Below are 27,984 nucleotides of genomic sequence, written 5' to 3'. Positions count from 1 at the left end.
TTGCACGCCTAGCCTCATTCGACTTGGATGTGTGTGGGTGATTTTAATGAGACTCTCTTTGCATGTGAACACTTCAGCCGATCGGCACGTCCAGAGAGCCAGATGAGATCCTTCAGAGAAGTTACCGACGAGGTGGCCCTCCAAGATTTGGGATTGTCTAGTACAGCTTACACTTGGGACAATCGTCAGTCAGGTGCAGCGAACATTAACGCAAGGCTAGATAGAGCCTTTGCCAACAAGGAATTCCGGCAACATTTTCAGCATATCGGAATTAGACACCTGCCTTCCATAGAGTCTGATCATTGCTATGTTGTAGTAGAAATAAAAGAAAATATGCCCAACAATTCGAGAGCCAAGAAAAAGTTCAGATACGAGAATGTGTGGGCATCGCATGTAGATTATGATCAGATTGTCATGAGAACATGGCAGCAAGCTAACCTTGTCCCAGGTCTCCAAGGTATTGCTGATTCTCTTGAGCAATTGAAGCAAACACTAGAACCCTAGGGTTCTCGGGAATTTGGTTGCCTCACCCGCAAGGTTAGACAACTGTAGAAGAAGTTAGACAAGCTCAGATGCCGCTCGGTTGGCCGGGGAGCGACGGAGGAAGAACGGGCTATTGTCTGTCAATTACGGGAAGCCCTCCACCAGGAGGAGATTTGGCTGCGGCAACGCTCGCGAGTACCATGGCTACGCGAAGGCAACCGTAACACATCTTACTTCCAAGCACAAGCAGCGCAAACCAGAATCCAAGGGTTGCGTCGGCAAGACGGTTCTGTTTGTGCTAGTGAAGCCGAGGATAAGAGTGAGGTTCAACAGTTCTATCAAAACCTATATGAATCTCGGGTTTTTTTGGATGCAACCGAATTGCTTAATCATGTGTCAGCCAAGGTATCTATGGATATGGATGTTGATCCGACAAAGCCATATATTGTGGCAGGAGTGCGTCCGGCGCTATTTCAAATGCCCCCTTCAAAAGCGCCAGGAGTAGATGGGTTTACCGCCGGTTTCTACCAACGACGTTGGAGTCTAGTTGGTACTGATGTTACCCGGGCAGTGCTGGATTTTTTGAATGGAGGTGAGCTACCATCAGGTCTGAATGATACTTCCATCACTTTGATCCCGAAGGTATGACACCCCCAGTCGATTTCTCAATATAGACCTATAGATCTCTGTCCAGTTTTGTATAAAATTGCTGCCAAATGCATTACCAATCGGATGAGATCAATTATGGGTATGATTATCAACAAGGAGCAAAGTGCCTTTGTTCTCGGTTGCCTGATTACTGACAATGTATTAGTGGCATATGAAAGTGTGCATACAATGAGAAGGCGAAAAAAGGGAAAAAGTATGCTTGTGCTGTCAAGCTAGACATGATAAAAGCCTACGGCAGAGTTGAATGACATTTTCTGGAGGCCATTCTAATTCGGCTAGGTTTCAACATGGTTTTTCTTCGACTGATCATGAAGTGTGTATCTTCAGTACGGTAATCTGTTCGTGTCAACAAAGAACTCTACCCTATTTTACTCCCTCTCGTTGATTCAGACAAGGTGATCCGGTTTCGCCGTATCTGTTCTTAATATGCAATAAAGGTTTCTCCTGTCTTCTCAAGTACCGCAATGGGGGATATATAGACAGAGGTATTAGAGTTAGCTACAAATCACCTTCGGTCACACATCTTTTATTTGCAGATGATAGTCTTATCTTCATCAGTGCAACCTCCCGAAGTGCTGTAAGGCTGAATGAGATTCTCCGAATTTATGGAGAAGCTTCGGGGCAGTGTGTAAACTATGACAAGAGTTCAATATACTTTAGCTCGAACACACCAACTCAGTTGAGATAGCAATTGAAAGCTATCCTGAATATTGTAGTGGAGGCTTTCAGCAAGCGCTACTTGGGCCTACCCACCGTTGTTGGTCGTATTTCAAGTGAAACTTTTGATCACATCAGGGAGAGGGCCCGTGGTAAAATGAAGGGATGGTCTGAGAAGCTGCTGGCATGCGCAGGACGTAAAACACTACTTAAGTCAGTGGTACACGCAATTCCCACGTACTCGATGAGTACTTTTCTGCTCACCAAGAAACTTTGTAAGAGTCTGACTTCTCCCATGGCAAAGTTTTTCTGGAGCAGTTCTCTTCACAAGAATGCTATGCACTGGCTTTCATGGAAAAACCTTGCGACACCAAAGTGCGAGGGAGGTATGGGTTTTTGAGAACCCCATCAGTTTAATCTTGCACTATTAGGGAAACATGGATGGAGGTTCTTAACGAACCTAGATTCTCTATGTGCAAGAGTATTAAAGGGACGTTACTTCCCTAATACGGATGTCATGCATGCAACCGTTCCCAAATCTGCTTCTGCAACTTGGAGAGAGATTATAGCGGGCAGGAAAGCTTTGAACGCAGGTTTAATAAAAAGAGTTGGTGATGGGGCTTCTATCGATGTCTGGACGGATAAATGGATTACTGGAACTATTTCTATGTCCCCTATGTTGAAACCACTGAACACCAATATCCAGTTTGTTTCGGACTTGATTGATGTGGATAATTGGTCATGGCGGCAAGATCTTGTGTGATCAACATTCATCACACCAAACGCCGAAGCGATCCTTAATATACCTATTAGGCATGTGGGTGGAGAGGATTCTTATGCTTGGGCCTTTGAGAGATCAGGAAACTACATTGTTAAATCGGCATACCGTGCTCTAGTGACTCAGAACGAGCGTCAAGTTCTAGAAGAAGGGACGGCTACCAACACCTCAGGAGATGAAAAATAGTTGTGGAATGCTTTGTGGAAGCTCAAAGTTATCCCAAAAGTTTGCGTGTTTTGGTGGAGAGTACTAAGGAAGATCCTTCCAATGAGTGCACTCCCAAACACCGGCATATTGCAGTTGTGGACTGATGCAATGTTTTGCTTAGCAAAGGAGGAAGACCTCATGCACGCTCTCCTTCTGTGCTCCCATGCACAACGTTTCTGGGAGGAAGCTTGGGGTTGGTTTGGCATCAGACTGCCTCGTCTACACCCGGATTCTTGGGCTCGAGATATTCTATGTGATACACGGTTTGCAGAGGAAGATCGAGCAAAAATAATCACCATCATGTGGACAATATGGCACTCTCGTAATCGTATCAAGCATGGAGAAGAAGGAAGGGACCCGACTGCGGCTCTCAGAAATACCAAGGAGGCTCTTGCGCTCCTTGAACTCCCACAAAACCTTCCTATGGTTCTGCCAAGGCATGGCTGGAGGCCACAAGAATCAGGAGTCATCAAGATCACTACTAACGGGGCTCTAAATTTTTCTGACGAAAGAGGCGGTGCAGGAGGTGTAGCACGCTCCTCCTCGTCACTTTTGGGATCCTGGAGCAAGCCATACGTGGGTATATCAGACCCACTGATCGTCAAAGCGTTGTCACTACGAGAAGGAGCTTGGTTTGTGACACTTCGAGGTTTTTCGCATGTGATCATGGAGGTGGACTACCTGGAGTTGGTAACACTCTGGAACACTCGCCACAATTCCCATTCAATTGTGGCACCTATCTTAGAATAAATAGGAGAGCTAGTTTATTATTTTTCTGTCTTTGATATTCAGCATGTAAACCGGTCGGCTAACTTACCGACACATCTTTGTGCAAAATGTGCTTGCACTCTAACTGTGACCGAAAGTTGGCTAGACAAAACACCACCTTCTCTGGTAACTAGCTTGTTGGTTGATTGTCCAGGGAACACTTTCATGCAATAAAGCTCTCTGATAAATTTAGATGGTGTATATATAGGGCAATCGTTTGGGACACCTAGGTGCCCAGGCTCCTTGCCTCGTAGCCGTTAGATGGTGTTCACCAGAGTTGATACATGTATTAATAGCCATCTCATTAATGTGATTTTATATGGCATTAATCGACGGATATGGTAAGCATGCATGCATGACAACCATTTATGATTTAAATTAATGGATAGGCATTAATGCATTAATCTTCCAATTTTTCAAGCATGAACGTGTACTAAGGAGTATGTGAAGAATAATAAAAAAATAGTACATGTTATTGGCCTATTTATATTTAGATCATAATTCATGGCAGGATATTTTTATTTTCACAAAGCTAGCAGTATAATTTTGTTATTATATTCCTTGAGTATTTTTCCTCAAATACATCTTCGCTAGAGATGTACACATAAAATTCACGTCGGGGTATATATGTTTACGGGGGTATGTACACTTATGGGTTTGTACAATTTTGCACATTTACGGGGGTATATACACTTATGGGTATGTAAAGTTATGTACATTTATGGGGGTATATACACTTATGGGTATGCACAGTTATTTTACATCTGGGTATATACATTTATGAATATGTATACATAAACCTCACATGGGGTATGTAAATTTATGGGTATGTACACATAAATTTCACGTTGAGGCATGCTTTTTTTTCGTAACTGCATTTTTTAAGGCGACTTGAATATGCACTTACAAATATGTTGGTACTCTCAAATTTGGCATGTATATATATATATATATATATATATATATATATATATATATATATATATATATATATATATGTTTTCGCGTGGACTTGAATATGTCACATGCATGGCTATATTTTTTGCGGGGACGTGGGTATGCACATGGATGATATAACATGCATCTTTTTTTGGAAATGAATCAATTGATAATGAGCAAATGGCATGTGACATTTTTGGCAAGAAATCAATTGTTGTGAACGTCTGGTGCATGCATAGAAATTTTGGAAAGTGATCTGATTAATGTGGATGGGAAAGAAAAATCTTACCATTCTTGATCATTTTTCTTCATACAAAAAATGTGAATCGTATTTTCGATTGCATTTCTAACCTGTTTATCGGAATGAGGTAAATAATATGGCGTTGGAAAGCTGCCACAAAATACTCCTTCCACATGTTGATACTTTTCTGTAATGCTCTATGATTAAAGAGTAATTTGGAAAATCGTAAAATTTTGCAAACCTAATATCTGAGTTTGTATTTTTGATGGCATTTCTAAACGGCTAATCCAAATGAGGCAAATGATATGGCATTGTAAAGCTTATGAAAATGCGCTACTTTTTCATGTTGAAAGTGTTTTATAATTTTGAACGGTTTAAAAGTAATTTAAGAAACGATACAAGTTCCACCAAAATTTGTATTTTCGAGCTAATTTTTGAACCGTGCTTCCGAATGTAGCAAATGATATGGCGTTGGAAAGCTTGACGAAATGCAAAACTTTTATATATCTATTGTTTCTCCAAATTTGTTATAGTTTTAAGTCAGTTTTGAAAATGGCTAAAAAGGTTTTTTTGCCGCAATTTCTACAAACTTTATCGGAATGAGGCAAATAATATACTCATGAAAAGCTACGGAAAACGCAATTTTTTTTCATGTTGATAGTTTTCTCTGATTCCTAACCGTTTTTATGTAATTTTGAAAACAGCGAGATCATGCGTTCTGCCTTTGTCACGAAACAGATTCTCCGAAAATGCACTGTGTGAAGAACTTGAACTTCTCGGTATGTCTACCTGAACTTCACTCTGTTTTTACGTACTTTTTTTGCCCGTAGCTCTTCATCCACTCACCGGAATTGAGCCAGTGATATCCAGATGGAAAGCTGTTGTAAATACGCAACTTTCCTATGTTGATCATTTTTTCATACCCGCGACGGTTTTAAAAGGTTTTCATCTTAAATTCATTCAGTGTAGTAGTTGAACTTCCTGCTATTTTCATGTTGAACTTATATGACGTATTTTTGTTTGTATTTTTCTCATCTATTCGTCGGTGTTACACAAATGATATTCTTTTTGTACAAACCTCTCTCATAATATATTTTTTAACTTTCTCCGATCGAGGACTTGAATTTATAACAACAAAACTTTTAGTCTTTCCTTTTTTATTCCCTTTTTAATACAAAATGCACACTGTGCAGTACGTGAACTTCTGGCAGTTATCAATCTGAAATTCTCTCGGTTACGTGAGAATAACTGAATTTTTTATGAATTTTAATCTGAATTCCTTAATATTTTTTATGAATATTGAAGTGCTCTATTTTTAAAAGTTGAACTTCTTGTTATTTTATTTTCGAACTTCTTGTTTCCATTTTTTAATAACGAGGAAAATCTGAGTTTTCTATAATCATCAAACTTATTCGTCTTTTTAATATGGACTTCCTGGTTTTTTTTTAATCTTTTTTATGAAATTTTGAAGCGCTCTATTTCAAAAGTTGAAATTCTTGTTATTTCATTTTTGAAATTCTTGTTTCCATTCTTTAATAACGAGGAAAATCTGATTTTTCTATAATCATCGAACTTCTCCATCTTTTTAATTTGGACTTCGTGGTTTTATTTATTTAGTAACGAGAGAAATCCTGAACTTCCTGAGTTACACAACCCGAATTTCCCTCTGTAGGAACCCGCCTTCGGGCTATCTTCGCAACCATGTCTCCCCGCACGAATTATTATGGTCAATCGTGTTTTATATGATGTAAGTGTAATATGGAAACATTATTTAGCATCTAAATGCCCGTTTTAAATAGGAATCTCGCTCATTGGCGGATTTTCTCTTGGGCATGATGAATTTGTGATGAAAATAATATTTCAATAACTACATAACCTGCCGCAGTAGTAGCACTTGAACTTCCCCAAGTGCTAGGTTGAATTTCCGCAAACATTGCCCAAATGGGGCTTGCGATATACCGTTGGAAAGCTATGGACATAAGTATCATGACCCAAGTTAAATTTTTGGCAAAATGTACACGGTTTAAGAGCAGTTTAAAAACCCTTTTTCTTCATACAATAAAACGTGAATCGTATTTTCGATTCTATTTCTAAACTGTTTATCGCAATGAGGCAAATGAGATGGCGTTGGAAAGCTGCTGCAAATCCGCTCCTTTCCCATGTAGAAACTTTTCCCAAATCTCTACGGTTAAATAGTAATTCTTTTTAGTGGATCCTTACCATATTCGGCGCCCTGAGGTGCAAGGTGGCGACACGGAAAAGCTTATGTATAGAAAACCGAGTTATTTGAATTTTGAACTACTCTATAATTATAAATTGAACTTCTTGCTTTATTCTTTAGTAAGGGGAGAAATCCGATTTTTGTAAAAAACATCAACCCACTATACTATTATAAATTGAACTTCTTGGGTTTATTGTTTTAGTAATGAGGAAAATCTGAGTTTTTTATATACATTGGACTACTCCATTATTTTAGTTTGGACTTCTTAGTTTTTTTTCTTCGAATAGAGCATACAATATACCCCTTTTGGAAAGTTGTTGAATAGAAAATAACTTTTTCATGTAGAGCATTTTTGTTCCAAATTTGTAATCTATTGAGAGAATTGTTTAACTTCCCTGGACAGAGCACTTGTACTTCTTCCAGTAAACTTTTTAAGCTTTTATTTTTCTATACTTTTATTCTCACCTGAAAAGCATTCCTTGCAGTACTTGAATTTCTCATTGTTTTCACTATGAACTTATGTCACATTTTTGTGTATACGTCGAATTACACGCAATTAAAGGCCGGACGTCATTTTTTGCCATTTTAAAATATGTCATTGGAGGTCGGACGTCCTTCAATATAAATTCTGAACCATGCACAGAGATGCACATGAACTTCTTGCAATAAATCTGAGTTTTTATATACTTTGAACTTCTCTGTTATTTTAATTTCAACTTCTTAGTCATATTATTAGAAAGGAAATATGTTTTTAAATAAACATCAAATATTTTTTTGTAAATTGAACTTCATAGTTTTATTTTCCATAGAGAACGGAAAGAATTTGAGTTTCCCGTATACATCAAACTACTCCTCTTTTTTAATTTGAACTTCGTTATTTTTATTCTTTAGTAACAAGGAAAATCTGAGTCTTTTTATAAATATCGAACTTCTCTATTTCTGTAATTTGGACTTCTTGGTTTATTTCTTTCAGTGACAGCAAAATCCTAGTTTTGTAATAAATATTGAACAGGTCCGTTATTTAAATTTGAACTTCTAGAGTTTTTTTAGAAATGGTGATAATACCATTTTTTACAATATTTTGAACTGCTTTATGTTTAAAATTTGAACTTTTTATTTTTTTATTAGAAACGGTGAAATATCCGGCTCTCTTATTTTTGTATTATTGTGTTAGTTTTGTCTGAACTTCCTATGTTCTTCCCATCAACAGATTCAGATTTTCCATTTTTTATAAATCGAACTGTTGCATTACTTTATTTTGAACTTCTTGTTTCCATTCTTAAATAATGAGGAAAATCATAGTTTCTATAATCATCGAACTTCTCCATATTTTTAACTTGGACTTCTTGGTTTTATTTTTTAGTAAAAAGAAAAATCCTACTTTGTAATGAACATCAAACCACTCCATTATTTTAATTCTGAAATTTTGTGTGTTTTCAATAGGGAGAATAACTTTTTTAGTTTTTAAACTTTTTTCTATTATATTAATTTGAGCCTCTTTGATTTTTTTTATAAACGAAGAAAATTATTTTTTAATATTTTTTTTGAATTGCTCTTTTTAAAATTTGGTCTTCTTGTTTTTTACTTTTCTAAGAAGGTAAAATAATTCGTTTTCTGAAGAAACTTTGAACGATCTATTATTTTAATTTCAACACATTGGTTTTTATTTTTTAGAAATAGGTTTTTTATTTGACTTTTCATTTCTTTTTATAACTTCATTGTTTTATTCCTGGACTCCCGTGTTATCACTTATTGAACTGCGTCATGTTTTTAAATTTATACATTTTTACATCAAAGACATATTGAATGTTGTATTATTTTTTCCATGAACTCTCGTGGTTTATACGAATTAAATGAAATTATAAAATTAAATAGGCCTGGTTCCCTATAGGCATAAGAACAAAAAAAAGAACATCAAATCATAAGAATACCTAACCAAAATTTGTGTTTTTATTTTTCTAGCTTTGTATAAAAGTAATATTCTTATTTTGGGGCGTAAACACGAACACTTATGGTGCACACGAGCTGGCTAAAAACTATGAAAGTCTCTTCATTTTGTGTATGCACAGCACGCATGTGCACTGGTTTATGCATGCACCCGCACCCGCACACCAGTACACCATTAGTACAATGCACGCACTCACCACTAGCACACAGACAGAAAAGAACTATAGGCGGCCACACATTTTTAAATGAAAAAAATAGTACGTACAAACTTTTTATTGCGTGGAGAAATACACACATACACATCTTTGTATCCTCATAGGAGCATCTGTGTAGTACTCCCTCCGTCCGGAAATACTTGTCATCAAAATGGATAAAAAGGGATGTATCTAGACATATTTTAATTATAAACACATCTATATTTATCCATTTTGATGACAAGTATTTTAAGACGGAAGGAGTAGTTAAATTAAATCTAAACTTAACCTAAACTAAACTAAATCTAAACCTAAATCCAAAAAACAGAAACAAAACCTAAACTAAACCTAAACTAAATTATACTAAACCTAATTAAACTAAATCTAAAAAAACAGAAAAAAAATAGGGATAGATGTCTCACCTTCAGGCAGCCGGGGCAGGGCGGCACGGCGGAGCGGCCGGGCCGGCGCGGCGGGGCGGGGTGGCCGGGGCAGCGAGGTAGGCCGGGACGGGGTTGCCGGGGCGGCCGGGGCAGGGCGGGGCAGGGCGGGGCGGGGCTGCCGGGGCGGGGCAGCGGCGCGGGTACTGATGAAGGGAGGGAGAGCGAGAGGGGTAGGGCGAGGGTGTTTTGTTAGATAGGGCACAACTCTTTGCCGTCCTCTAGCAGACGGGAAAGAGCCTACCTACCAGACGTTAGTTTGGCCACTTTCTTTGTTCTCTGCTAGTGGACGGCAAAGAAAGTGGTCGTTATGTGGATCTCGCTAGTGGGCCACCCTCCCTCTTTGTCATCCGCTAGCCAACGGCAAAGATTCTATGCCGTCAGCTAGCTGACGGCAAACACTATCTTTGTCGTTAGCTCCTTCTTTGCCGTCATTTTTATGCAAGTTGATGGCAAAGACCCTCTTTGCCATCAGCTAATTAACGACAAAGATCCTGATTCCAGTAGTGAGTCATGCTAGTGAGTAATTGTGGATTGGTACAAATACTTGTGTTAGAGTTTATGATTCCCGTAGCATGCACGTATGGTGAACCGTTATGTGATGAAGTCGGAGCATGATTTATTTTTTGATCGTCTTCCTTTGTGTGGAGGTCGGTGAGGGAGTCCTGGACTAGGGGGTGTCCGGATAGCCGAACTATCATCATCGGCCGGACTCCAAGACTATGAAGATACAAGATTGAAGACTTCGTTCCGTGTCCGGATGGGACTTTCCTTGGCGTGGAAGGCAAGCTTGGCGATACGGATATGTAGATCTCCTACCATTGTAACCGACTCTGTGTAACCCTAGCCCTCTCCGGTGTCTATATAAACCGGATGGCTTTAGTCCGTAGGACGAACAACAATCATACCATAGGCTAGCTTCTAGGGTTTAGCCTCCTTGATCTCGTGGTAGATCCACTCTTGTAACACACATCATCAATATTAATCAAGCAGGACGTAGGGTTTTACCTCCATCAAGAGGGCCCGAACCTGGGTAAAACATCGTGTCCCTTGTCTCCTGTTACCATCCGCCTAGACGCACAGTTCGGGACCCCCTACCCGAGATCCGCCGGTTTTGACACCGACATTGGTGATTTCATTAAGAGTTCCTCTGTGTCATCACCGATAGGCTCGATGGCTTCTTCGATCATCATCAACGACGCAGTCTAGGGTGAGACCTTCCTCCCCGGACAGATCTTCGTATTCGGTGGCTTCGCACTGCGGGCCAATTCGCTTGGCCAACTGGAGCAGATCGAAAGCTACGCCCCTGGCCGTCAGGTCAGATTTGGAAGTTTGAACTTCACGGCTGACATCCGCGGGGACTTGATCCTCGATGGATTCGAGCCACAGCCAAGCGCTCCGCACTGTCCCGGCGAGCATGATTTAGCTCTGCAGCCGGACAGTACCCTGGAGGCCGCACTCGAACCCGCTCCGATCTTCGATTCGGAGCCGGCTGCGCAGGTCGAGGACGGATGGCTAGACACCGCCTCGGGGGCTGCAACCTCTACGGCGATAGAGCCAAACACTGACCTTGTCCCTCATGAAGCTTGTGACTCCGAGGTGCCGGACTCCTTGCCGGACTCCGAACCTCCCGCGCCCCCTCCGATCGGATCTGATTGGGCGCCGATCATGGAGTTCACCGCAGCGGACATCTTTCAACACTCACCTTTCGGCGACATCTTGAGTTTGCTAAAGTATCTCTCGTTATCAGGAGAGCCCTGGCCGGACTGCGGTCAGGACGGTTGGGACGCGGACGACGAAGAAATTCAAAGCCCACCCACCACCCACTTGGTAGCCACTGTCGACGATCTAACCGACATGCTAGACTACGACTCCGAAGACATCGACGGTATGGACAACGATGCCGGAGACGACCAAGAACCAGCGCCCACCGGGCACTGGAAAGCCACCTCATCATATTACATATACATGGTGGATATCCCAAAGGATGGGAATGGCGAAGGAACAGCGGAGGATGACCCCTCCAAGAAACAGCCTAAGCGTCGGCGTCAGCGGCGCCGCTCTAAATCCTGCCACAGCAAGAATGAAGATTCCGGCACCGGAGATAATAATACACCGGACAGTGCCGAAGACAACCCACTCCAGCAAGATCCAGCGCAGGAGGACGGAGACGCCAGCCCTCATGAGAGAGCGGCAGAAAAAGAGGTAGAGGATTATATGCCTCCCTCCGGAGACGAGGCAAGCCTCGACGACGATGAATTCATCGTACCTGAGGATCCCGTCAAACAAGAGCGTTTCAAACGCAGGCTTATGGCCACGGCAAACAGTCTCAAGAAAAAGTAGCAACAACTTAGAGCTGATCAAGATCTGCTAGCCGACAGATGGACCGAAGTCCTCGCGGCCGAAGAGCATGAGCTCGAACTCCCCTCCAAAAGCTACCCCAAACGCAAGCTGCTCTCCCGATTAGAGGAGGAGGTGTATGAACCCGCATCGCCAGGAGACAATACGGCTGACCGACCACCCCGTGGTCGTGACAGAGAGGCCCCTAGGCCCTTCACTAGAACCGTACCCCGGCATCGCTCGAAGAGCACAAAGCCACAGGGGAACGCTCCGGACTTGCGAGATATATTGGAGGATAAGGAAAAACAATCAAGATCGATCTATGGATCGCGTGGGCGCCCCATGATAAGTGACGACAACCGTCACGCCGAACATAGTAAGTCCGGCCGGGCCGAACAAAACAGACAAAGCTCTTTTGAGCTCCGTCGTGATATTGCCCAGTACAGAGGGGCCGCACACCCACTATGCTTCACAGATGAAGTAATGGATCATCAAATCCCCGAATGGTTTAAACCCGTGAATATTGAATCTTACGATGGCACAACAGACCCCGCGGTTTGGATCGAAGACTATCTCCTTCACATCCACATGGCCCGCGGTGACGATCTTCACGCCATCAAATATCTCCCCCTCAAGCTTAAAGGACCAGCCCGGCATTGGCTTAACAGCTTGCCAGCAGAGTCAATTGGGAGTTGGGAAGACCTGGAAGCCGCATTCCTCGATAACTTCCAAGGCACGTATGTGCGACCACCAGACGCTGATGACCTAAGCCACATAATTCAGCGGCCAGACGAATCGGCCAGACAATTCTGGACACGATTCTTAACCAAGAAAAACCAAATCGTCGACTGTCCAGATGCGGAGGCCCTCGCGGCCTTCAAGCATAATATCCGCGACGAGTGGCTTGCCCGGCACCTGGGACAGGAAAAGCCGAAATCCATGGCAGCCCTCACATCACTCATGACCCGCTTCTGCGCGGGTGAGGACAGCTGGCTAGCACGCAGCAACAACCTCAGCAAAAATTCTGGCAGTCTGGATATCAAGGACCGTAATGGCAGGTCACGTCATAACAAAAACAAACGCCGCATTAATGGCGACAATAGTGAGGATATGACAGTCAATGCCGGATTCAGAGGCTCTAAACCCGGTCAGCGGAAAAAGCCATTCAAAAGAACTACTCCGGGTCCGTCCAATTTGGACCGAATACTCGACCGCTTGTGCCAGATACACGGCACCCCCGAAAAGCCAGCCAACCACACCAACAGGGACTGTTGGGTATTCAAGCAGGCAGGCATGTTAATTGCCGAAAACAATGACAAGGGGCTGCATAGCGATGACGAGGAAGAGACCCGACCGCCGAACAATAGAGGACAGAAGGGTTTCCCCCCACAGGTGCGGACGGTGAACATGATATACGCAACGCACATACCCAAAAGGGAGCGGAAGCGTGCACTCAGGGATGTATACGCGATGGAGCCAGTTGCCCCGAAGTTCAATCCGTGGTCCTCCTGCCCGATCACTTTTGACCGAAGGGACCACCCCACCAGCATCCGCCACGGCGGATTCTCCGCATTGGTCTTAGACCCAATCGTCGATGGATTTCACCTCACCAGAGTCCTGATGGACGGCGGCAGCAGCCTGAACCTGCTTTATCAGGATACAGTGCGCAAAATGGGCATAGACCCCTCAAGGATTAAACCTACCAAGACGACCTTTAAAGGCGTCATACCAGGTGTAGAAGCCAATTGTACAGGCTCAGTTACACTGGAAGTGGTCTTCGGATCCCCGGATAACTTCCGAAGCGAGGAGTTAATCTTCGACATAGTTCCGTTTCGCAGCGGCTATCATGCCCTGCTCGGACGTACCGTGTTTGCAAAGTTCAACGCGGTGCCGCACTATGCATACCTCAAGCTCAAGATGCCAGGCCCTCGAGGAGTCATCACGGTCAACGGAAACACTGAACGTTCTCTTCGCATGGAGGAACATACAGCGGCTCTCGCGGCTGAAGTACAATGCAGCCTCTTAAGGCAATTCTCGAGGGACACAGCTAAGCGCGCCCAGAGTAACATACAACAAGACCACCTGGCACGTTTCGAGCACGCGTAGCAGTGCGGCCCCAACCCCAGCCCCTGTAAAACGTCAAGACAGGTCCTTCGCGTACACCATTACGCTCTGAAGATACCATGGGCATGGGGAGAGGGGCGCAACCACGATAGGCCCAGACTGCGGCTCAACCACACCAGGGGCTCTCAAGTGTGTCATTCTTTTTTTTTCTTTTTCCTTTTTTACCCATAGGACTCCGTTTGTCAGAGGCCCTGTCCGGCAGTAGACCTGCCGAACTCACGATGCAACAGCCAGGGAAGAAGAAAGGCTACAACGAATATCCAGGTGGTCTCCATTACAAGCATTAAATCTGTTTTATGCACCATTCCGCAGCCTACCCCTGGAGGGGGACATGTTTAACAGTCCCATCCCTTGCTTATCGCGCCATTTATATCGTTCTGCACTTACAACAGTTTTTCTTGAATAAGTAATGCAACACCTTTTTGTTTCCAATTGCATTTCTCTTTTATACACACGTTCATTTGTGACATGTCGCATCCGTACGTTTTGGTATGGCTAAATACACCAGGGGCTTATGTTTCCCGCATCATGGTGTGATAAGTCTGAACACTTTCACAAGTGCGGCACCCCAAACTTATAGCATTATATGCATCGGCTCCGAATCATGTCTTGGGTCAATAGTTGGGTTTGCCCGGCTCCCATGTTTTGGTACCTTACGTTCCATTGTATCGGCTAAGGTAGCACTGGGAGAACCACTGTGATTGCGCCCCGGTTGAGCTGGGCGAGCGCCTCCGTGGAGAAAGCTAAAACTGACCGTCATGATGAGGCGAGAGCTGGTCGCTGTTCGAGAGGTTTTTTGCGAGTCCTTAAAGACTTATGCCGCTTAGAGCGAGGAGCCGACTTTGTCCGGCCCAGGCGTGGATAGCGCCCCAAATTCGGCCTTCCGAAGACTAGGGGCTTCACCGAAATTTAAAATTATAGAATTCTATGGCTAAGTGAGAGTGTTCAAGCATTATAAGTCCGGTTGCCTTGTTCGTTGTGTTGAGCGCCTCCCTAGATGGACCCAAATATGGGAACAAGAGTGCTCAAATTTATCCCGAACACCCCAGCACTCGTGGCATGGGGGCTGAAGCCGACGACTTGCCATCTCTCAGATTTGATAAACAGCCGCACAGAAGGTAATATTTTAAATTAAAAAGCGTTGCTTAGCGCAAATGAACTAAGTTTTCAGCGCACAGGATAACAACATGTGAGTCTACTCAAATATTACATCTTTGGAGCACTCACCCGCAATAGTGCGGGCGCCCTTCAGCACACTCTTATAATACATCTCGGGCATGCGATGCTCCTTGCCCTGCGGTGGCGGGTCCGTCACGAGCTTCTGGGCATCCAACTTGCCCCAGTGCACCTTTGCGCGGGCAAGGGCCCGACGGGCACCTTCAATACAGGCAGAGTGCTTGATGACTTCAACCCACGGGCACGCATCCACCAGCCGCCGCACCAGGCCGAAGTAGCTCCCAAGCATGGCCTCCTTAGGCCACAACCGAACTATGAGGCCCTTCATGGCCTGTTCGGCCGCCTTGTGGAGCTCGACTAGCTGCTTCAGCTGGTCGCTAAGGGGCACCGGATGTCTGGCCTCAGCATACTGAGACCAGAAAACCTTCTTCGTCGAGCTCCCCTCCTCGGCCCGGTAGAACGAGGCAGCATCGGACACGCTGCGAGGAAGATCTACGAACGCTCCTGGAGAGATCCGAATTCGGGGCCTTGTAGGCTTCGGCCTTAGCGGCTTTGGCACTCTAAAGAGCCGTTGCAAGCTCAGACTCTCGAGTCTTCGAGTCACGCTCCAGGCTCTCATGTTTTTTCACGAGATCCTGGAGCTCTTGTTGTACCTCCGCCACCCGCGCCTCCTGCTTCTCTCGCTCGGTGCGCTCCGTGGCCGCATTGCATTCGGCCGCGGCCACTGCCTCTTTCAGGGTCGCCACCTCGTTAGTGGCCCCTGCAATACCCATGTTATCGTTGTCATTCTTTTTGCAACCAAAATCCTTTTCTGTAAGGTACAATTTTAATAAGGTGTTACTCACCTTCCTTGTCCTCGAGCTGCTTCTTGGCACGGCCGAGCTCGTTCTCGGACTGCTCGAGGCTTTCCTTCAAAGTATTGACCTCCGCAGTCAGTGCGGCAGAGGTCAGCAGCGCAGCCTGCAATCCAGTATTGACATATTTATTATGACTCCTGCGTATATCTTCTTAAGATCCTCAGTCCGGCTTTTTCTTTCCGAACACCGAACCAAGCATCAGGGGCTACTGTCTATGCGGTGCTATTTTACATATATCAAAATTCTTACCTCAAAGCCTGTTAGAAGGCTGCTGCACGCTTCGGTCAGCCCGCTCTTGGCGAGCTGCACCTTCTGAATCACCGCACTCATAACAGTGCAGTGTTCCTCTTCGATGGAGGCGCCATTAAGCGCCTCCAGCAAGCTATCCGGCGCCTCCGGTTGGATGGAGGCTGCCGGCGTCACGGTCTTGTCCTTCTTACGAAGGGGCCGCCCGCCGGACTCCGGAGCCACTATGGGATCCGGAGCCGAGTCCGGTGCAAAGTCCGGGAGGTTGTCCTGTGACACCTCCAGGGCCTCCTCCTCCTGGCGGGTCTCTTCCCGGGATCCCACCTCGGCATCGTCCGTGTCACGGGGGTGGAGGCGGTCGGAAGAGAATCCATATCCGACGCACCCAAGGACCCGCTCGACGAAGCGGGAAGATCGTCCTTGGGCGGACTGCAGGGTTGTATGCGGCATTAGAAAGACATTGTGCGGCAAAAAAGAAAGACCATGAAGTTATTCGGTAGTCCGGATACTCACGACCTCGCCAGGGGCTTGGCCCTTGGAGGTCAGTCCTCGTCGTCATCACTGGCGTTGGCAGAGCAGTCCGGGGGAAGAGTTTTTCCCTTCTTGGACCCTTCGGCCTCCCTCGTTGGGGAGGCCTTCCTTTTCTTCTCTCCCCCCTCTGGGGGAGAGGCTTTCTTCTTCTCCTCCTCACCTTGGTGAGAGGAGTCGGCCTCGGAGTCGTCATCCGCTAGCACCTGAAAATGGGAACTCTTCCGAGTCCCCGTGGCCTTCTTCTTGGCCTTCTTCTCCGGCAGCACGTGGGGTGCCGGAGCCAGCAGCCCCGTTAGGCGGGCGTCCGCTGGGTCCTCTGGCAATGGGGCCGGACAGATAGTCCGCTCGGCCTTCGCCAGCCAGTCCTGTCAAAGGAAAGGGAGTTTAGATCCTGCATAGTCAAAGTATGGAAAACAAGCGTCCCGTAAAGGATAAAATCGCTTAACTCGTCAGCCGGACGCTGCGAGCTGAATCCGCGATCTTCGGTAGTGGATGCGGGAGCCTCGGCGCCCTTGAACATCACCTTCCAGACATCTTCGTACGTAGTGTCGAAGAGCCCGCTCAAAGTCTGGTGCTGCGCCGGATCAAACTCCCACATGTTGAAACCCCGTCGTTGGCACGGGAGAATCCGGCGGATGAGCATGACCTGGACTACGTTGACAAGCTTGAGCTTCTTGTCCACCAGCTTTTGGATACATGCTTGGAGTCCGGTCAGCTCCTCCGAATCACCCCAGATCCGGCCACTCTCTTTCCAGGAGGTGAGCCGTGTAGGGATGCCGGATCTGAATTCGGGGGCCGCTGCCCATTCAGGGTCACGCGGCTCGGTGATGTAGAACCACCCCGATTGCCACCCCTTAATGGTTTCCACGAAAGTGCCCTCCAGCCAAGTAACGTGGGACATCCTGCCCACCATGGCACCTCCGCACTCCGCTTGGCTGCCCTTCGCAACCTTCGGCTTGACATTGAAGGTCTTGAGCCACAAGCCGAAGTGGGGCTGGATGCAGAGGAAGGCCTCACACACGACGATGAACGCCGAGATGTTGAGGATGAAATTCGAGGCCAGATCGTGGAAATCCAGGCCGTAGTAGAACATGAGACCCCGGACAAAGGGATGGAGTGGGAAGCCCAGTCCGCGGAGGAAATGGGGAAGAAATACTACCCTCTCATGGGGCCTGGGGGTGGGGATGAGCTCTCCCTCGTCGGGGAGCCGGTGCGCGATGTCGCTGGACAAATATCCGGTGTTGCGCAACTTATGGATCTGCCCCTCCGTGACAGAGGAGGCCATCCACTTGCCTCCCGCTCCGGACATAGTTGGAGAAGGTTGAGGTGAGAAGTGCGGACTTGGGCGCTGGAGCTCGAGTTCGGGGAGATGGATAAGCCAAGGAGGAAGAAGGCGCAGGTAAAAGGGTTGGATCTTTATCCCCTTATATGGGCGGACAAAAACATGTGTCCCCACCAGCCTGGTAAAACTCGCTTATCTCCCAAGCGCCGCAATCAATGGCGCGGTTGGGTTACCCACGTCCGTATTGATGGGAATCCCGGAATAAGGGGAACATGATCTCTGCTTCGACAAGACGTGCCAAGGAAACCGCTTCGCTAAACGTGCTGAGGTGGTACAATAAAAACAATTCGAGTAAAGGCTTGGTAGTGGTGTGACGACACGCCACGAAATACGTCAGCAGATTGAACTTGTGTAAATATTATTCTCTCTACGGTGGTGCGTGGAATTTATTTTTGCAGAGCCGGACACTATCCTGGTGTTCACAATCTTCTATAAATTATTCGGAGGAAGAACTCGCCTTGCAATGTCGAAGACAACATGCGCGCCGGACTCGTCGTCATTGAAGCCTGGTTCATGGGCTACTGAGGGAGTCCTGGACTAGGGGGTGTCCGGATAGCCGACTATCATCATCGGCCGGACTCCAAGACTATGAAGATACAAGATTGAAGACTTCGTCCCGTGTCCGGATGGGACTTTCCTTGGCGTGGAAGGCAAGCTTGGCGATACGGATATGTAGATCTCCTACCATTGTAACCGACTCTGTGTAACCCTAGCCCTCTCCAGTGTCTATATAAACCGGATGGCTTTAGTCCGTAGGACGAACAACAATCATACCATAGGCTAGCTTCTAGGGTTTAGCCTCCTTGATCTCGTGGTAGATCCACTCTTGTAACACACATCATCAATATTAATCAAGCAGGACATAGGGTTTTACCTCCATCAAGAGGGCCCGAACCTAGGTAAAACATCGTGTCCCTTGTCTCCTGTTACCATCCACCTAGACGCACAGTTCGGGACCCCCTACCCGAGATCCGCCGGTTTTGACACCGACAGTCGGGATCTCGCGATGGTTAAATCCTACCAACCCTTCCCCTAGGAGCATGCGTATTAGTACTTTGTTTCAATAACTAATAGACTTTTGCAATAAGTATGTGAGTTCTTTATGACTAATATCGAGTCCATGGATTATACGCACTCTCACCCTTCCACTATTGCTAGCCTATTTAGTACCACGCAACTTTCGCCGGTACATTAAACCCACCATATATTTTTCTTCAAAACAGCCATCATACCTACCTATTATGGCATTTCCATAGCCATCCCGAGATATATTGCCATGCAACGTCCACTGTTTCATTTATTATGACGCGCACCATCATTATCATCTTGACTTGTAAGTAAATAAAAGGGTGATGATCATCATTATTAGAGCATTGTCCCATGTGAGGAAAGGATGATGGAAGCTATGATTCCCTCACAAGTTGGGATGAGACTCCAGACTTAAAAAAGAGAGGCCAAAGAGACCAAAATAGAAAAGAGGCCAAAGAGCCAAAACAAAAAAATGAGAGAAAAGAGAGAAGGGACAATGTTAATATCCTTCTTCCACACTTGTGCTTCATAGTAGCACCATGATCTTCATGATAGAGAGTCTCCTATTTTGTCACTTTCATATACTAGTGGGAATTTTTCATTATAGAACTTGGCTTCTACATTCCAATGATGGGCTTCCTCAAATTGCCCTAGGCCTTCGTGAGCAAGCAAGTTAGATGCACACCCACTTAGTTTCTTTTTGAGTTTTCATACACTTATAGCTTTAGTGCATCCGTTGGATGGCAATCCCTACTCACTCACATTGATATCTATTGATGGGCATCTCCATAGCCGATGTGAGACTTTCTCCTTCTTTTTATCTTCTCCACAACCACCATATTCTATTCCACCTATAGTGATATGTCCATGGCTCACTCTCATGTACTGCGTGAAAGTTGAGAAGTTTGAGAACATTAAAAGTATCAAACAATTGCTTGACTAATACCGGGGTTGTGCATGATGAAATATTTTGTGTGATGAAGATAGAGCATAGCCAGACTATATGAATTTGTAGGGATAACTTTCTTTGGCCATGTTATTTTGAGAAGACACGATTGCTTTATTAGTATGCTTGAAGTATTATTGTTTTTATGGATCTGAATATTCATGCCACAATAAAGGAAATTACATGGATAAAATATGTTAGGTAGCATTCCACATCAAAAATTCTGTTTTTATCATTTACCTACTCGAGAACGAGTAGGAATTAAGCTTGGGGATGCTTGATACATCTCCAATGTATCTGTAACTTTTTATTGTTCCATGCTACTATATTATCTGTTTTGGATGTTTTATATGCATTAATATGCTATTTTATATTATTTTTGGGACTAACCTATTAACCTAGTGCCCAGTGCCAGTTGCTGTTTCCCCCCTTGTTTTTGGCTTTTTCAGGAAGGAATATCAAACGAAGTCCAAACGGAATAAAACTTACGTGATGATTTTTCTTGGACCAGAAGACACCTGTAGGACTTGGATATGAAGTCAAAGAAGTCCCGAGGCGGCGACAAGCCTCAGGGGCGCGCCCTAGGGGGGCGGCCCCTGGCTTGTGGGTCCCTCGGAGGTCCTCTAACCCTAATCTTTGGCCTATAAATTCAGAAATATTTCCAAACCACCAGAAGCATCCACCAAAATACTTTTTTGCCGCCGCAAGCCTCTAACCTCCTGAGATCCCATCTTGGGGCCTTTTCCGGCACCCTGCCCGAGGGTGATTTAATTATGCAGGGCTTCTACATCAACTCTATTGCCCTTCCGATGAAGCGTGAGTAGTTTACCACAGACCTACGGGTCCATAGCTAGTAGCTAGATGGCTTCTTCTCTCTCTTTGATCTTCAATACAATGTTCTCGTCAATGTTCTTGGAGATCTATCCGATGTAACATTCTTTGCGGTGTGTTTGTCGAGATCCGATGAATTGTGGATTTATGATCAGATTATCTATGAATATTATTTGAATCTTCTCTGAATTCTTATATGCATGATTAAATATCTTTGTATTTCTCTTCTAATTATCGGTTTGTTTCGGCCAACTAGATTGGTTCCTCTTGCAATGGGAGAGGTGCTTAGTTTTGGGTTCAATCTTGCGGTGTCCTCACCCAGTAACAAAGTAGGGGTAGCGAGGCACGTATTGTATTGTTGCCATCGAGGGTAAAAAGATGGTGTTTTCATCATATTGCTTGAGTTTATCCCTCTACATCATGTCATCTTACTTAAGGCGTTACTCCGTTCTTATGAACTTAATACTCTAGATGCATGATGGATAGCGGTTGATGTGTGGAGTAGTAGTACTAGATGTAGAATCGTTTCGATCTACTTGGCACAGACGTGATGCCTATATTCATAATCATTGGCTTGGATATCGTCATAACTTTGCACTGTTCTATCAATTGCTCGACAGTAATTTGTTCAGCCACGTATTATTTTCTTTCAAGAGAGAAGCCTCTAGTGAAACCTATGGCCTCCGAGTCTATTTTCCATCATATATTTTCAAATCTATAAACCAAAAAACCGAAAAATACCTCACTGAGTTTTATTTACTTTTATTTTGTTTTACGTTTTAGTAATATTTTATATCTATCTCTATCATATCTCATCCTTGCAAGTGACCGAAGGGATCGACAACCCCTTTATCGCGTTCGGTGCAAGTGTTTGATTGTTTGTGCAGGTGCATAGATTGGAGACTTGCATGTACCTCCTACTAGATTGATACCTTGGTTCCCAACTGAGGGAAATACTTATCTCTACTTTGCTCCATCACCCTTTCCTCTTCAATGGAAAAACCAATGCAAGCTCAAGAAGTAGCATCGATGTAAAGCTTGTCGCGGCGACTCTTGGTCATCCTGCCAATGGCGTATCCCTCGATCCCTGGGAAGGAGCCCTTTAAGAACTCGAAACCACCGTGCGCTGGCCCCATGGTAGGCGCCAACTGTCGTGGTTATGTCATGGCAGATGTCCTCATGAATGGACTTAAACGTGAGGCCATTCCAACACTGACTAACTTATCGGGGTTAGAGGGACGAGAGACATGTGATTACCCAGGTTCGGCCCCTAACGGCGGAGGTAAAGCCTATGTCCTGCTTTATGTTGTATTGCTTGAGTATCGATTACAAGGGAGTGGATTCGTTTGACCTAGCTATCGATCGATTGTAACCTGTCTATTCTATGCTCAGGGCTCACCATTATATACAAGTCGAGGCTGCCAACTTACAAGAGTCCGGGTCAGGTCATGTTTCATGTCTGATCCTGGCTCTAAGTCGCCTTGCCTTCTACGGCAAGTCGCCATTGGGCGGCTTACACTTCTGGGCCACGCATCATCTTCTAACCTTGGGCTCCATCCGGCCCACCTTGTACGTTGCCTCTTCTGCCTTGCGTCTTGATCATCTGGGCCTGTCTGAGGCCCGTCGACATGAGCTGCCAGCGGCCTAATGCTACCTCTTGAGCTTGTGTTGGTTTTTCCCTTGAAGAGGAAAGGGTGATGCAGCAAAGTAGAGTAAGTATTTGAAAGCACAAGTGCTCCCTGGTTGATTTTGGTTATTGATGTCAACATATCTCTTGTTGGACTAATATTTCTATCTAGTATTTTTTAGATAAGTTCAACATTGGAGTGGCAGGACAAGAGGATGTGGAACCCCTTCAAGATGCTAAGGACAAACATTGGCAAAAGCTCAAGACTCTACATTTTCATTTTCGTGATACAAGATCACATTGAGTCCATAGGAAAAGCCAATACTATTAAAAGGGGATGAGGTGTTGCTTAATGGCTTGCTTGCTCAAAGTGCTTAGTGATATGCTCCAAAGCCCTCAACCACTTTCTCATTTCCACATATGTCCTAAACCTAAAGTCAAATGCGACCCCACTATCCGGCGCCACCAAGTTCACTTAACATATCCACTACCAGAAACCCTAATCAGTTCGGTCTCACCGATGGGATGTCGGTCTCACTGAGATGGCCTTGCAAACTCTCTATCACCCATTGTAGTTATTTCGGTCTCATCGAGATACGCAGTTGGTCCCACTGAGTTTGCTTGACCAAGTCGTTGTTTGCTTATTGCTGAAACCGGTCTCACCGAGTTCATGCAATCGGTCTCACCGACATGAAGTTTTGCCCTAACCCTAGAACATTGGTCTCACCGAGTTGACCTTGTCAGTCCCACCAAAAAGCCTAACGTTCACATTTTGAACCATATCGGTCTGACCGAGTTTCACTATTCGGTCCCACCGAGTTTGGTAAATTGTGTGTAACGGTTAGATTTTGTGTGGAGGCTATATATACCCCTCCACCCCCTTCTCCATTCGAGAGAGAGCCATCAGAATGTGCCTACACTTCCACTACTCATTTTCTGAGAGATAACCACCTACTCATGTGTTGAGACAAAGACATTCCAATCCAACCACAAGAATCTTGATCTCTAGCCTTCCCCAAGTTGCTTTCCACTCAAATCATCTTTCCACCATATCCCAATCTGTGAGAGAGAGTTGAGTGTTGGGGAGACTATCATTTGAAGCACAAGACCAAGGAGTTCATCATCAACACACCATCTGTCACCTTTTGGAGAGTGGTGTCTCCTAGATTGGTTAGGTGTCACTTGGGAGGCTCTGCCAAGATTGTGGAGTTGAACCAAGGAGTATGTAAGGACAAGGACATCGCCTACTTTGTGAAGATCTACCCAAGTGAGGCAAGTCCTTCGTGGGCAATGGCCATGGTGGGATAGACAAGGTTGCTTCTTCATGAACCCTTCATGGGTGGAGCCCTCCGTGGACTCGCATGACTGTTACTGTCAGGACCCCGACTCGATGTCACATCGATCTAGCATGTAACACCTCATATCGCTTTGCGGCCTCACGCACGGTATCCCCACGGGTGTCGCCTTACCTTTGCCCGGGACCGTTTGCGCATTTTGGCACACGTATATGATGGTGTCGCTAGCATCCATATGATAAAGAGCCCGGGCTGACATGGCTAGTCGTAAACCCAAAGTGGCACTAACTTACAGGGACAAGCATTCATGACCCAGCATCGAACGTGTCGGTCATCAGCGAGTGAATCCAGGCTGTAGCACTGGGCTAACAGGACTCCGGTGAACCGGGCTGTAGCGGGCTAGCAGGACTCCGGTATTCATCGCGTGACATTTCCCCGAAGGGACAGACACAGGATCGAAGAAGGACACATGCCGGCCTGCCTAAGTGTTCCGGAGCAGTAGCAAGCTACCAGGGCTCAGTGGAAGCACTAGGAGACATTTCCCGGTAAGAGAGGCTACTAAGAATAAACAACTAGATAGTCAGATCCCACACATAGCAATACACATTACACGTACGCATAACATGCAAGTATGTGCTGTACAACATGGCATCACAGCATAACTCAACAACTCATATAGATAAAGGCTCAGAAGAGCCGTCATAGCAATTATTGCAAACAGGGGTCACAAGACCCATCATACAGAGCATTCAAGCAACAAGCGGAAGCATTACATGTCTGGGTACAGACATCTACAAATGAAAAAGGCTGAAGAGCCTGACTATCTACAACATCCGATCAAGATCGTAGCTGAGGTACTAGCTACTAGTCGAAGTCCACGAGAACACTAGTAAGACCGAAGTCTCCGCTGCAAAAACATAAACAAAGCAACATGAGTACAAAGGTACTCAGCAAGACTTACATCAGATCCTATCATACATGCATTTGTATCAAGAGGGTAATGTGGGGTTTAGTTGCAGCAAGCCAGCTTTGACTCTGTGGCTATCCTGTTCTACGACTACCAGAAACTCTGGAGGTGAAACAACGTACACGAGTCCACTAATCACCACACAATACACTACTATGGATTCATCCCCGTCTCCCTACGAGAAGGCCATCCATAGCACTCACACATGTCTTGAGCATTTTAGGGTATCCACTTCAAGTTGTCTATGTACCATGTAAGCATCCAAGAAGTCCATAACCGCGGACCCGGCTATTCGAATAGATCATGTTAACCCTGCAGGGGTGTACTTCTTCACACACGCTCTCGCCACTTACCGCCATGTACACGTCATGTATCTCGGCAACCTTCAAGCGGAAGCCTGGCGAGGGTGTCGGCCACGACCTGACTAACCACACAAGACTCTAATCCAGGTTTATCGCCTATTCGGGTTCCATCCGCAAGGAGATCCGGCCGGGGTTTCACTCACGGCCCCAAACGATGTGTGCAGGGTTCCCAAGCCCACCTCGCCAGATGGATCTACGCTTGGTACACCGTGCCACTGGTGCCTAGTCTGTCCCAAGCCCACCTGGCCGGGTGCCACTTGGTAGACTACTAACACTACCTACAAACACCAAAAACTAGTTGCGACTCCTGGACAGAGACCAAGTTGGTTAATAAGCCGAGAGGGGTCGAGTTACCGGAACCCAATGTGTGGTAGTATCGAGTCATTGGACAACATACATAGAACTCAGTGCTTAAGGGCGGTTCCAGTGAGACAACCCACCATGTACTCCTACATGGCCTCTCACCACTACCTTTACCAAATCGTGTTCACACACCCTTCATTCTCAGCATCAGAACATATCGTAACACTCCAATTCATTCCCAATGAATCAGACCTGACACAACTCTAAGCAATAGCAGGCATAGCATGGTAGGAACACATCAGTGGCTTCAATCAACTCCTACACATGCTAGTGGGTTTCAACTATTTACTGTGGCAATGACAGGTCATGCAGAGGAATGGGTTCAACTACCGCAGCACAAAGTAGCAGATGAATCGTTGTTGTCCTAATGCAATAACTGAGAGCAGGAGCGAGAGAGTAGGGTTTTATTGAAATGAACAAGGGGGTTTGCTTGCCTGGTAAATCAACAAGGGAGGCACTGCTTCACCGACAGGTACTCTGGAACGTCTCCGAAGCAGGACCTATCGAGAAGGAACGGTGCCGGCAATCAAAACACAATCATATGCAACAATATGATGCATGAGCATGGCATGTAGATGTGATGCTGTTTGAGCTAATGCAACTAGTATTCAATTGAATGAAGTCCATTTGAACAAAAGGTTCAAATGCAACTCCAAAAATAAGTCTCTTAATATGCCATAATGTGTTTTCCCATATTCAGCATGTATAAGTTGGTTTGTCATGCATGAAACTAGTACAGATGGAAAGATTGCATTTTTCTGATAATTTTTCATATATAAATTATTTCAATCTGAGCTACGGTTGAATTTCTATGAATTTTTGAAGTTTAAATCAATTTCTGGAATTTCCTGATTTAATTTAATTCCAGAAAATATATAATTGCGTCAGCATGACGTCATCACTACATCAGCGGGTCAACGCGGCTGTCCAGGGTCAAACCTGACGTGTGGGGTCCACACGTCAGTGACACTGGGGTTAACCCCGAGTCAAACCTGGGCTGATTAGCTTTGACTAAGCCCTGGGGCCCACTCGTCAGCGTCAGTAGGTGGGGATTAGTGCCTAATTAACGGAGCCACGTCAGCCCGCCGGAGTTCTGGCCGGCAGCGACCAATAACGCGGCGGCGACTTGCCGGATTTGCGCTACAAGCGGCGTTTGGTCGCGCGAAGACCACCGGGGCGTAGCCCGTCGTCGTCCGCATCCAGGGGAGCTGGTGGGGGGCTGCGGGGGCGCCGGAGCTCACCGGAGCAAAGCTCACGGCGGCGGCCGGAGTTCGGGATAGCGCGGGCGTGGGGCTGCAGCTCGCGTTCGAGCGAACGGAGGGCACAGGCGGTAGCTACGAGGCAGCAGGAGCACATCGAGCTATCTACGCGAGGCGGAGGTGCTCGGGGGCACGGAGCTCGCCGGCCATGGCGGACGGCGGCTTCGGGCGCTCGCGGGGCAGCGGCTACAGGGCACGCGCAAGAGAGAGAGGTGATGGGAAAGGAAGAGGGGCTCACGGCGGACTCGCAGAGCAGGCCGGTGTGCTCGGGGACGTCCTGCGTCCGGCGAATCGACGGCGATGGCGGCGAGGTCGATCTCCGGCGTCGGTGGTGAAGAAGACAACGGCGTCGGCGATGGAGCGCGTCCGGAGGTGCGTGGCTTGACGAGGAGGTAGAGGGGGTCGTGGCGGAGCTGGGAAGCGTGTCAGGGAGGCGAGGGGAGGCCGGTGGCCACGGCAACGGCGAGCGATGGCGGCGGCAGGGCTCGGGTGCGCTCGGGGAAGAGAGAACCAGGGAGGAGGGAGAGCGAGAGGGAGGGGAAAAGGACTGGGGCGGCTGCGTGGCGACGTTCCGGACGTCCAGGCGTCGAGGGGGAGGACAGGCAGGCAGGTGCCGTGGCGGCATGACGGTGCGCACGCGCCGGCCACACGCCCCTGGCCTCCTGGCGCGAGGAGGGGGACGACTGGCGTCGGCCAGTCAGCTGGGCCGAGCTACTGGGCCGATCGGGTAAGTGGCCCAGGTAAGTCTCTCTCCCCTTTTCTGTTTTCTTTTCTAATTTTCTGACATTTGTTTGATTTAATAAATATATTAAATCATTTAATTTCCTTATGCCAATTTTTGCAGGAGCTAGATATATTATTCCAGAGCTCCTTTATAAATGACATAATTTTTGGAGATATATTAATATATATAACTAATATATTTCCAATGCAAATATTTATCGAATTAATCCAAATGGCCAAAATAAATATCCATGAGCTCCTAAAAATATTGTTTTGATTTTTATCTCTGTCCAATATTTTTGAGGGCATCATGAGCATTTTCTTGGACCCTTTTGGAGAAATTTTTATTTGGGTCATTTTTAAAAAAAGATTCTGAGGGTTCCACCAATCCTCATTTCAAATTTAAATGAAATTTAAATATG

This window comes from Triticum dicoccoides, chromosome 1B (genome assembly GCF_002162155.2).
Source record: "Triticum dicoccoides isolate Atlit2015 ecotype Zavitan chromosome 1B, WEW_v2.0, whole genome shotgun sequence".
NCBI lineage: Eukaryota > Viridiplantae > Streptophyta > Magnoliopsida > Poales > Poaceae > Triticum > Triticum dicoccoides.
The sequence above is the reverse complement of the archived record's forward strand: the minus strand, read 5'-3'. Positions refer to the sequence as shown.